A 13,684-nucleotide genomic window follows, 5' to 3' on the forward strand; every position below is an offset into this window, starting at 1 on the left:
TGGTTAAACGTGTGCAATGCACACTGTGCTGTAAAACTTATCCCTTAATTCGAACTCATAAATCCGCATAAACGGGGTTCCAGTGTATGCGTATTTATTTCCGAGTGTACAACACATTGCTATCTGTCCCGTCTACTGCGCGTTAACGCGAGACTGGCTCACACAGTACGGGAAGGCTAAGAAACCATCGTTGTGATGAAGCGAACGGATCGATAACAGTGAGTTATCCGTGAGTCAAAACAGGTCATATCTGGTGCGCAGTATCATACTAATTAACTTCTCGTAAAGATCCGAATCTGTGCAACCATACCTATATCATATAAAAATTCGACGAATCCTTGACAGTGAAGAGGGCGCTCTCGGACCAGGCTGGGAGATTCCCCGCTTGTTGAGACTGCTATTTTTAAAACTAGGTCGGGGTTCCCCTCCAGTGAAGGAGTGTTCGGTTCACGAGGATCGGAAAGTTCTAGCAACCCTATAAATACTCCCTTACGTATAGGTGTGATTCATTGAGTGACTGAGGTTTCACCTGACACACACACAGAGATACAAGCTGTGGGTCGGGCGTTAGACGGCTAGGGGACGGGCAACAACGCTCAGTTCGTCCGTACCCGTCCGACATGACGAGGAATGCTTTTGGATGGACTATATAGAATAACGGTAAGTTCTGATGTAATTATTGCATTGTATTTCATCAGTACTTATTGATGTTTTGTAATTTATATTGTCCCTCGAAAACTTTTTATGCAACACATTTGTCTGAATCAACATGTGATAACCAATCCTACCAGTGTTATTCCAGCAACAATGTTTATCGCATGCAAACTATTTTAGAGGGAATTTCTAGAATAAAAACGCACTTAAGGTGTGAAATACTTCATGCGAAAGCTTCTCGTCCCAGCTCACCGGAGCTAAGAATTCTGGGTTAAAGTTCCAAACAGCGTCGATCTCGTCTACTGCGTTGTAAAATACAAGGAAACCTCATGTGACTTCAAAAACACGCCCAAATGATGTTAAGAGGTGAGTTCGCGTGTGTGGTAATTCTGTCTTTGAATGCGGCAATGTCACTCAGAATTGTGTTTTTGAACGAAGCAGGCAGGTGCGCTGGGTCGCTGTGAGGAGTTCCACTAACTACGTAAATTATGAAATGTTTTTGCTAACACCTGCTGTAGAGTTTTTCCATGTCATTATTCCGTCGTGTTGTGTTGATAACCAAGTTATGTCTCACCTGCCGAGGGCGGTGTTGGCACGCGCCGTCGTTCGTGGTGTAATTACGAGAACGCTTTGTTGGTGCTGGAATTATTTGACGAGCAGCATTCCACGCGCAGTCAAGAGCAACCAACTATAAACATTTCTCACACATCTGACACGGACATTCCTTTCAGCGACAATCCTCGTGTTTAAAAATTTCATATCGCGAATGTAAACAAACCATTGTCAGTCTGCCTGGAATAAGGGCGTATCAATTATTAGTTATCTTTATTCATCATGAGTATTTAGATTGCCTTATATAATTCACTGAGGCCACGTGTTTGTCTGGTCTTTTTGCGCAGTTGTTATTAACCTCGGATATTGCACACTATCCAAAAATAGAAATAAGGTCTGTTACATATTCATATCCAGGTAACGCTTTCTGATTGGCTGACGAAAATAGCTTCTACTCACTGTGGCACATTGCTCATAGATAATATTAGCTTGTAAAATTCCGTCATCGGTAGAATCTGTTGTATGACACATGTAGATGAGCCGTTAGTTAAGTAATTACCGAACTGGGCCAGGATGGTGGTTTCTTTCCATTTTCGACCATTAAGTTACCATGAGTTACTTCCCTTTGAAACATTAGATGTATTGATTTCACTCGTGGGTGAATGAAATGTACTTGTCGCTTTGATGCGAACGTTTTATTAAATCGGTATTCTGCGGTGATGCCTTTCCCCAGAATAACTGACATAAATCAAATAATAATAATAATGATGATAACCGCTATTTGCATGATTCCTATCTTTGTAGTGCTGTGGAATGTGTATTTTTTTACGGTTTGTTGTTAATATTTAGACACAAATCGAACTGCCCACTTCATAGGAAATATGAATGCGAATATCTTATGTAATCCTTCCTGAGTTACTGAGGTGATATTGTAATTGAAGTAATTTTCACAAAAACTGGTGGATGTAGAGGCATGCCACGCCGCGGATTTGTGATTGACTCAAAACAGGAAATTACTCTTTGATATTTCTGAATAATGGCTAAATGTATGTTAGGCCTATACCATGGGTTTCTTATATGTGTATTTAACTCATGTTTAACGAATCTTTTTGAGAAATGAGTACAGTAGAGTAGGGAAATATATTGCTGAAAGAAATATTGCATAGGCTATATGTTAGTCAAATTCAACGCATTCACAACTTAATTTCCTTTGTGGCTTTAAGCAAACATTTTAATGCTCGATATGGCCAGATTTACTTCACGCCTTGGCCCGCATCGAGCGTTATCAACAGCCCGCAGACTGTGAATAGACCTACATACAAACAAGTCGGTCACGATGAACCTAAATTAATCTGTGAGTCAATGGCAAAGTGTACAGGTGAACTGAAGAACATTGATCCGTAAAACACGTGGACTTCTCTGTTGGGACAGCCGACATGAACGACATCAGGTGATGGCGACGTGTAGGCGGTACACACGGGATTTCATGTTGACGCCTTTATTTCGCAATACACTAATAAACACCGACATCCGAGTTGCAGGGCCGACTATCTTGGTGTCATACAGGGAGTTGATCTTTGTCGTATTTTATTAGCATAGTGTATGATTGATATTGTGGCAGTGATATATGAACCGCTTCCGCAGCAAAGTGGACAGAGGAGGGAGGTCAGCCGATGGTTCGATCCCCGGCTGCGTCATGTTAAAATATGGTACTTTTTGTTACCGTTCCTGGATGTAGGAATTGAGGCGATTAAACAAGGACTGAGGGGCTCGGGGTTACAATAATGTGTCCGAGTGGGATACCCATGATAAACAGCGACATAATGTCTCAGTAGACTAGCACAACAAAAACGTCTCACGCCGATGTCTGTTGACCCCCGCTGTTGTATAGCTTGAATGTTGCTAAAAGCGGCGTAAAACTTAACTCACTCATTCAAACACATGTCGCTTGATAAAGGCAGTAATCTTAAACGCGACGCTAAACCCCATTCCTGCTAACCAAGACACTTAAGATCGTTTTATTAAAGGTGCACATAAACATCACAGCGAACCCCTTTACACCTGACGGAACTCGCTCCGTGTAAAATGTTTGGATGAACAAATGTCCGGATAAATGAAGCTTGACTGTTTTGTAATATTGATGTAGTTTAATACAGACGTGACAGATGGGCTGTATGTCTGTTGGTCCTCTGTTGTGGAAGGCAAGCTTTACATTTAGTATTTAAATACTTGAAGATGTATTCGTAACCTTGCCACTTAATTGTAAAAGAAAAGAACCCATGAGAATATCTTCATAAGGTGCTTCAATGGGCTATGCATTTGCTGGTCCTCTGTGGTGGAAGGCAAGACTGATATTTAGTATTTGAAATGAAAATATTTCAAGATGTATTTGTGACCTTGCCACTTAATGATAAAAGAAAAGAATATCTTCTTTTTTACGGAACTGGAGAAGCCTTGACTTGGCAAGGTGTTGCCGAATTTGTAGTTTGGAATTTTGGAATATTTTATTTCAGTACATGTATATGTAATGGGGCCTATTGTAAGATGAATCTTCAGGACGATAGGTGAAATGTCACGGGACCATATGTCACGCACGTGTTGTGAACGTGACTCTTCTGTTATTTGTGTACCGTCATGTTGTGGTTATTGATTATTGTTGATAAACGATATCATCATTCTGTGTTTCGTTGGGTTTCGTCTCGTTCCATATTCTACGGAATCTCGAGGGCGGACTGTCAACACAGCTACGCTCATTTCGTGCCGACAACAAAACCAACTGGCGCTCGTAGGCGTTCATCAGGAACACCTCGCTCTATTATTCAGCAGGAAAATACCTATACCAATAAACAACCAGCATATACAGTAGCAATCCCGTGGCTATTATTCTGTTGTTAAGCCTTCAGCCTTCGTGCCACATTAAACAAACACAACAGAATCGTAAATTAAATCCGGCTGATCAAAAGGTACCCTAATGACCCCACCTATGCACATTCCAGGGATAAACAGCCAAACTGACCATCAGAGTGACCTCCACCCCCGCACCTACAGACAAGGAAGGGCGGGTTGAGTCACTCCGACAGGTGGTATTATGTCAAGGTCACTGGACAGCGTTCGGCCTAACGCCCACGAGCATATGTCAATGTCACGTGACAGCGACCACCGGGCCGATATACTGGATTATTTGAAAGAGGTTGTTAAATAGAATTGACGACTTTTGAATGAGTTTAGTCAGCATTATTCCTTTTGGTTCTGAGCAAACAAGAAAGGGCATTGACAATACAGGTGGTGCCTTCTTACGATAGTGACTTTGCTGAGGCCTCTGTACATCCAGTTACAAATGGGTACCCGGTAGGACTGGTATTATGGCTTTGGTTGTATACTTCCAAAGGGGATTCAAATGAATCACACTGATCGTTTGACGGAGGTAAGAATGATTTGCCTTAGTGAGTGAGTGAGTTTAGTTTTACGCCGCACTCAGCAACATCCCAGCTATATGGCGGCGGTCTGACGATGAGAATCTGAATATATATTATTCTGATGCAAAAAAGAATCTCCATTTAGATTGAAAATGAGCGCCAATGAACTTAAGAAATTCAGAACCTGATAGAATCTAATCTTGCTTCATCTAGAGATTTTGCATTGCAGACAGGGTTGGGTATGGGAAAGAATAATGTGGGTCAGGGAGATTTGCCTTTATCAGCACCCAAGGGCAGTAAACTAAGGTTATGGAGAACTCGAGGTGACCACTAATTTTAGTTCGTTATAACCGTAGTTCGTCATGCGCATTTCAGCTATGGAATACAGCTTGTTGCGCCACATTATAACTACCGGGTATTTATATTATTGGTTAGGGATGTGCGCTGTTGCATAAGTGCCTCCTACATTGATCTTTAGGAAGGAGAGACTAGAAAAATGTGTATAAACAGTTTTGAAAGGCGATTAAAACCCAGTTGCTTGATGCGTGGACAGCTGGTTCATTAATATCCTAGATGAGCTGGGCTTGTCCATAACAACATTGTACTTAGAAGCTATTTTAGTATATCTCATCCCCATTGCACGAGTTCATTTTTGACAACAAAGAGAAATCACGCCACGTCGTGTTTTTTAGGTCAACGTGTGTTATGTTCTAAACTTATTTAGGATGTGCCCCCGAAAAGGGTACTTTTATAGTACGCAGCTACCCGTGTTGTGGCGTACATCGGGTACAGTGTACGTATGAGCCCCTGTGACTGTACCAAATGACGGCATGATGCACAAAGACGTTATGGAGACAACCGACGCTTTCCTAACCTGTCGCGCCGCTGATTACGGGGTCCTTTCACGCACTGTTGACCGTGAACTGCAAAACACGCGACATGCTGACAAAAGTCTTCTATGGACTCAAACTGACAACCTTTCCGATGAATGACGAAGTTAATGGTAGTCTGTTACGCCTTCTGGTTGACGTTGTCGGTTGCAACGCTTTCTGAACAACATCGTCGACTGCACTCCACCTCCTTGCACCAAGTGGTATGGAAGGCCACACAAATAGATTTAAAGACTATGTGTTAAAGAAACACTTTTTAAAAGACGTTAGGTGGGATGTCGCTGTACGAAGATAAATATTTGTCTTAAACATGAGTTTTAATAACTCATATGTGCCTTTCCATTAGTTTGGCCCGACTAAAAAATGTTGTTTTCACCTAACGCTTGTTTAAAGTGAGTTTCAAGTATAGTCACGAATCCATATCATGGTATTTAGTTGTATAACTCCCGGCCCACTCAAGGATCGGACGCACAGCTGTTGTCCCAAACCCGGAACTCTCTGCAGCTGACAGTGTTGCAATGTCAGATTGTATATATACGGTGTTATATATTAATGTTGTTAGATAACGTCTCGCTCACATCTGACTTTTTATGGTGTATGTGTTTTTAAGTGAGTTTATACATGTATATAGGATTACATACATACACACACGCATGTATACATACACTCACGTACGTACATACACGCATGCATACATACACGCACGTACGTACGTACATACACATAAAGCATTTTCTGATCGTATTAACGTTTTTGTGTGATGATGTATACTTATTAATATAGAGTTACTGATTTAATGTAATTATAAATATAGAGTTACTGATTTAATTGAAAAAGGAAGTCGCTGGATAGTGTCCTAGATGACATCATCACGCATGACTGCGTTGACTAAGCTTTTGTCTATTCAGTGTAACACCCTCATCGATTTGAGCTGCACTATAACACTGCATGTACTGCGTCACCTCTTTCCACTAGTGCATCGTGCGTCTGCACCAACACTCCATCGCCCTCAACCCCCACCTGCCACACCCAGGTAGACCCACAGAGGGAGAGACAGAGAGGGAAACACACCCAGAGAGAGAGAGAGAGAGAGAGAGAGAGAGAGAGAGAGAGAGAGAGAGAGAGAGAGAGAGAGAGAGAGAGAGAGAGAGAGAGAGAGAGAGAGAGAGAGAGATATGCTATCGCGACCAGTTTCACTTAACAACTTAACACGCAGATACAGGGAGAGACACAGACAGAAAGAAATACGGAGAGAGGGACACACAATGGGAGCGGCACCAAGACAGAGAGAGACAAACACACACAGACAGAGAGGGACACATGGAGAGAACGACACCCAAACAAAGGAGAGAGACACGCACGCACGCTCACACACGTGGAGAGAGAAACAGACACGGAGTGAGACACTGAGACACGCACACGCTAACATGCACACACACATACATGCACCCAGTCTATCTCACAAGCCCTGAACCACATTATTTCCCCTAATGCCTGACCCTCCCTGCCCTAAATGAAGCAAGTCTAGATTTCCCCAGGTCCTGAATATCACTGGATCCCCTTTTCAGTTTAAATGGGTATATTTGTTACTATCAAAATTATATATATTCAGAGACTAAGCGTGAGTCTAACATGCACCCACCAAACACATCTGAATACGACCTCCCAGAGCTACCAGTTCTCTCTCGTTAGAACATCACCACGGGGCCCAATATCCCTACATAACGCCCGCTTAAATCCTTACATCCGCACCCATCCAACCCTATCCCACACAGCCAGTCTCCACCACCCCAAATCCTTCCAAACTGCTGACTTTGCACATGTCTGTTTGTCCGAGCAGTTTCACTTTTGTCCTTTCCCATCCCATGGGACCAGTACCCCACCTCCTCTTATTTAACCCTGTCCGCATCGTTGGTTATCTTCCATAAGCATCTTCACCCCCACCCTCCACCATCATTTCACGCTGTCCAACCACACCTCATGACCCTAAGGCCAACCCGTCCCCCACCCCGTCACCTCACCCTGCCCGACATCTGCTTTCGCATAGTTCAGTGTATGTGCTTGCACTCACTATTTCATGTGCTTGTCACTCAAGTGCAGTGTTATTGTCCCAGTTTATCGTGTTTATTGATAATGATGCGTGTACTAGAACGACCGCACAGATGGCTTGTTTTCTTAATTGTTCGGTGGTTGTATTAAAAGCAGGACTTGAATTAAATTCTTGAAGAGATCTTGTCTCATACCGACCTGGGCTCTTGGTGCATGACTTGCGTTATTTGCTTGTGACAAGGGTTGATCCCGGCATCTTACTGTTCGTATAGTACGGGGCATTGAGTACTGAGAGCACCTGTAATGTTGGGTCACAGGTTCTGACTGACTAAAGTGTACACAGAATCGATGAACACACAGCGCGAAGCTCTGATTAGAAACAAGGAAGGATCCAAATGAAGTGACTGATTTTAGTTTTTATATTCCAGCATATCACGGCAGGGGACACCAGAAATGGGCTTCACACATTGTACCCATCTGGGGAATCGAACCCGGGAGTGAGTGAGTTTGGTTTTACGCCGCTTATAGCAATATTCTAACATATCACGGCGGAGGACACCAGAAATGGGCTTCACACATTGTACCCAAGTGGGGAATCGAACCCAGGTCTTCGGCGTGACGAGCGAACGCTTTAACCACTAGGCTACCCCACCGCCCCAAATACAGTGATACCCCTGTGGTGATATATTTGATGTGACGAGCGAACGCTTTGGCCAGTAGGCTACCCCAAATGTAGTGAGTCAGTTCGGTTTAGGTTTTACTGAATTTCAGTGGCATCCTGTTCGGCCATCCAAAGGTAGGTGGAAATGTCCATGATAACTTTTAGCACTTTCACGGGTATGTATGATGCAGATAAATCAAGGATCATAATCAGAGACCGCCGGCGACATGCTGCAAGCAATTAAAATGTAATATTCCATCTTTAAGACGGTAGTCTGTACGTTGTGAAGTCGGAAGCAGACAATCCAGTGATTGACATTCTGAGCATCGGTCCTGGTAACTGAGAGACGATGACATGTGTCAACCAAGTCAGCGAGGCTTACACCCGGTTCCATTTGTCGCTTTTACGACAAGAATGAATTACTGGAAAACAGTGCTATTCCTTATTTTGATAGGTACCGTTGCTGGAATATATGCCCCACCCTCACTATCCCCTTGTTAAATGTCAGGAACAGCGAATGATTATATTATGACATACCTCTTTATAGTCATGTGCAGGCGACGAGTAAAATTCAAATCTTGAAAAATGGAATATTTAAAAAATGGCATATTTAATTTTGAGAAAGGGGCGGTGGAATAGCCCAGTAGTCACGCCGAAAACCTGGGTTCGATTCCCCTCATGGGTACAATGTGTGAAGCCCCAATTAGATGTCCCCCGTCGTGATATTGCTAGAAGCGGCGTAAAAATGAACTCACTCATTTTCAGAAAATATTGCTCAACACGTGTGTTCATTTTCAGAAGTCACGCTGTGTTTTGTTTCGCAAACGAAAGTTTGGAGGCGTCCACGATGTCCCGTGACAGATATGTCGTAAACAGGATATGTCGTTGCGCCATCCGTGGCATGACAATTAATGTCATTTAGTATCAACGTTGAATGAATATCCAAATATCGTTATGAATACTATTGTATAATTACGTCAAAGGTAAGGAAAGATGCGTAAAATATTACGTTTCTGATTAACAATTTACTTAATGACACGTCTCCATTAATTTCAGTCTTGGAGACGTTTTGGCGTGACATTATATGCTTGCACAATCGGAACACTATAAGTGATTGTCATCTCTACATCCGGTTTACCGTATGTCTCTGCGCGCCACCCAGGACCGGTATAAATAAATCCACGCAATATGTCGGGACAAAACCGCCTGACATCCCAAGCACGCAGACAGTTTCTTAGTCCGTTGACTGGTTCCACTGTTTACATGCGCACCTCGCTGTGAGAATTGTCTACAGATGTCTGGCGGCCGGGATCCCAGTCATCATTACGACATGCCGTCAACTGGTAAGATATTAACAAAAACCGTCTTTTCACTGTAAACATGATAAAGGGCAGATGTTTTAATCCATTTCGCTTAGAACATGGATAAGTATGATTGGTGATTGGTCGAGCTGTTCTTCGCTTGTACAAATAATATATCATTATACTTATGGGAATTGTCGATACCGTCCTCGCACACGTGTTCAGTATACACAGCTGCTTCAAAGCACGATTTACCTGTTAATGCTTGGGAGGAGGTGGAAATTTATGGGTTTAATGGACGTGTTTACACAGATCTACTGTAGTGTAAAATGGACACGATCTCCGTCGATCACATACTACGCCCAACGTGTTTACTTATAAGTAACCTTGATCCAAAAATACCAGTTTATATATTGCTTAACATAAAGAGTTGACTGTTTTATATAACGGAGATGCTGTTTTTGTGTCAAGATGTTAAAGATAATGTTCTTCAGTTACTGCTTCTGGACGACAGGATTTTTAATGAATGAGGAATTAACAGATTTGAACAAGGTCGTAAAAATACATCTGATGTAATACTGAAAGTGTTCTATTTTAACTGGACTTAAATAAATTTGGTCTTTCCATGTTTTCATACTATTTTTCACTCTTGAATATTAAGAGTTCAAGAGCTAAATTTGGGAAAGGCTAACCCTGTTAAAGTGGATTGAATACATTTCACACCATTTTGTGAGTCTCCTAACAGATTGTAGGATGCCTATCACTTTAAAAGTGTCAAGATAGTTACTTTGTTTCATTTCGAGTCTCCAAACACAGATTGTAGGTGCCTATCACTTTAACAGTGTCAAGATAGTTAGTTTGTTATATTTCGAGTCTCCAAACAAAGATTGTAGGATGCCATTCACTTATTAACAGTGTCAAAATAGTCACTCTGTTTCGTTTCGAGTCTCCAAACACAGATTGTAGGTGCCTATCACTTTAACAGTGTCAAGATAGTCACTCTGTTTCGTTTCGAGTCTCCAAACACAGATTGTATATGTAGGATGCCTGTTACTTTAACAGTCTCAAATTAGCCACTCTGTTTCGTTTCGAGTCTCCAAACACAGATTGTAGGTGCCTATCACTTTAACAGTGTCAAGATAGTTACTTTGTTTCATTTCGAGTCTCCCAACAAAGATTGTAGGATGCCATTCACTTATTAACAGTGTCAAAATAGTCACTCTGTTTCGCTACGAGTCTCCAAACACAGATTGTAGGTGCCTATCACTTTAACTGTGTCAGGATAGTCACTATGGTTTCACACATAGCATAAACAGTCTAGACAGACACTGAGCATGAACAATTATTGCGTACACGTATTCTCATCACTCTTAGCACCGAATGGATCTGAGAACAGAGTACAGTAAAAATACCACAAGGAAAAACAATTGGGACTGCAGAACACATATCGGTTTCCTAGTTTCGTGTTAGTCTGAACTGTGTCACTACGCATTCATCGAGTCGGAGCAGCGACGACTGGGCTGACATTCCTGACCGTGTGCGTGGGCGTCCTGTCAATGAAGCTGTATCTACTATAGAGTACTACGGCACATGATCTCACACCCAGTTTTGTACAGGATAGGCTAGCGGCTGCCGGTGACTCGGCACTATTCAGTCGTCTTCGTGGTGGTGGGAGCACTCAAGGCCCGCTCTGTACTATCGGATGTAATCGGGTTGGATATGTTTCTGGTAGGTTCCTAGTTCATTCGTATATTCGGGTTTTTTTTATTGGTTGACGTGTTTGAATGTCATATTTGTTGACTGACAGACAACGGCGGTTGTTGGTCGTGGGTTGATGTGTTTGAATGTCATATTTGTTGACTGACAGACAACGGCGGTTGTTGGTCGTGGGTTGACGTGTTTGAATGTCATTTTTGTTGACGAACGGATTTAATCAGGTAGGATATGTTTCATTCATAATTGAGTGTGTGTGTGCGTGTGCGTGTGTGTGTGTGTGTTGTTATATGTTGATGTGAGTGACAGTCTAAAGGATAACGTCGGGTTGGGATATGGTTCATAACTCATTCATATATTGATTTTTTATTGATTTGTTGTTGTGAATTAATGTCATTTTTGTTAATTAACAGACAGTGGCGGTTATTGGTCGTGGGTTGATGTGTTTTGTATCAGTGGTACTGTATGTGTGGGTTGATGTTATGAAGTTCGGTAATTAGATTTTGTACTTGGGTTAAAACGGTTTCATTATCTTCAAACAAAGTTCGGTGGTGAGGTAGGGTCGGACGAAGTCGATGGGGTGGGGTGGGGGGGGGGGGGAGAAGAGCAGTGTGAGGCATATTGAATGCCAGAACACCAGAAATGGGCTTCACACATTGTACCCATGTGGGGAATCGAACCAGGGTCTTCGAGCGATCGCCTTTACCACTAGGCTTCCCCACCGCCCCACTGAAAGTCGATAGAGACAGAATCAATGGTAGGTAAATGGGAGATGGAGACTCAAAGAGACGTATATATTAGAGACGGGCAAAACGTACAAATGAACGCGCACGCACGCACACACACATATACATATGTATACATACAAAGAATTTTCTGATCGCATTTACATTGGTCGTGTTTTCTCGCATGTCGTGTTGACACGTTCAAGTCGTGATTTATCTCTAGTGATCTTATTAAAACACCCTACATGACACAACGTCAGACTGCAGTAGGACACACAGATACATCTTGTGCGCGCCTTAAGACCTAAACAACGGCTCTATCAACACATGACGACATGACGTCAAGATCATTGGGTGTGGAGAGATTTTATCTTCAACCGGATCTGTATGACAGTCCCTTCTCAATTCACCTCAGACAGAATAAAATTGTTGTTGGGCTGTTGGACCGTCAACTGAGGTAATGTGCGACATTTTCTCTGAAAGAATCTCACGACAAATATGCAATTGAAGGTGTAATTGGCTTTACATATAAACACATCACCATTCTTTAGTGTATGGTTCAGTGAGATTGCTACTGGCTTATCTTTTCTCTCTCTTTTGTTGTTAACGTATTACGTATTACATGTATATATTAATGGACGTGTGTCAAAGGGTCGTGGACATTTTATCCATCATTATATTTGCTAACAGATATGATTACGTTAAAAAACGCTACAAAGCATGAATGATCAGTCATACTGAGCGTTGTCAGGTTTTCATTTTAATCGAGAGAATCTTTTTTTTAAATTCGCACAAGTGATGTGACTTCAAGGCGTACAAAACATCCAGTGAACGATCTGTTTGCTGACGTTTGATCTGTTTTAGTCAGTGTTGTTTTTTAATTTTTTAAAAATAGGCTGTCGAACCTAGGGTGTAACCATTACATGGTGAAGCCAGTTGATGAATATGCTTGATAGGGGCACTGCACTGTAGCCTAAGGGCCTTACGAAGCACAATTAGCGTACATCTTACATATGGGAACAATTACTTCGACCAGTCTTGCCTACTCGTCATATAAATATTTTGATTTTTTTACACTCATATAATTCACATAGCAGGAGTATTTTTATTTTTTTTCTATAAATATTAAAAAACAGATAGCCACAGTGATTATCAAATGTTTTAATAATCCTGAAAGCGGACATTTACAATCAACAGGTTTATTGTATTGAATATGTGTGCAGATATTGCTCATATCTGCCAGATCGGATGAGATAACAACGTTCTACCACTGTCGGCCGGATCTAACCTACTTTATTCGTTGTGTATAGGGCTAGAAACCCATTTCCTGGTTATCATTGACCAATGAAAAGGCGCGAAAACGATGGTCCGTGATCGTCAAGCTGGTCTGACGACCGGGGAGTCATTCGTGTCATATCCTTTCTTGGTGTTACACAAGGAAGTTGAACAGAAGAATGTCTCATCCCGTCAGAGAATGAACACAATTTTACAGTAAAACTCGTCTTGGTCGATATTTGGTAAAATCTATTCAAATTGTGAATTTATACGATGTTGTTGCCTGATATCGATAGTCGTATGGATTGATATCACAACTATTATAGTACTGATGATATCGCTAGACTTGTGACCACGTGGTAGCGGCCGGTCATTAAGTTCAGATCGAGCCCATCCCATCTCTGTGCTGTCGCCTGGCTGGCATTTACGATTTGAATTAGAGATCGTT

General features: G+C 42.0%; 1 long non-coding RNA gene across 1 annotated transcript; it reads left to right on the forward strand.

Moving 5' to 3' along the window:
• Window positions 1-469: 469 nt before the first annotated feature.
• LOC124287256 lies at window positions 470-10,363 on the forward strand. The gene is made up of 3 exons (XR_006901237.1): window positions 470-660; window positions 9,279-9,565; window positions 10,018-10,363. It is a non-coding gene; the product is annotated as an uncharacterized LOC124287256 (long non-coding RNA).
• The last annotated feature ends 3,321 nt before the right edge of the window (window positions 10,364-13,684 follow it).

This window comes from Haliotis rubra, unplaced genomic scaffold (assembly GCF_003918875.1).
Source record: "Haliotis rubra isolate DU_JTF1 unplaced genomic scaffold, ASM391887v1 Scf4, whole genome shotgun sequence".
Classification (NCBI taxonomy): domain Eukaryota; kingdom Metazoa; phylum Mollusca; class Gastropoda; order Lepetellida; family Haliotidae; genus Haliotis; species Haliotis rubra.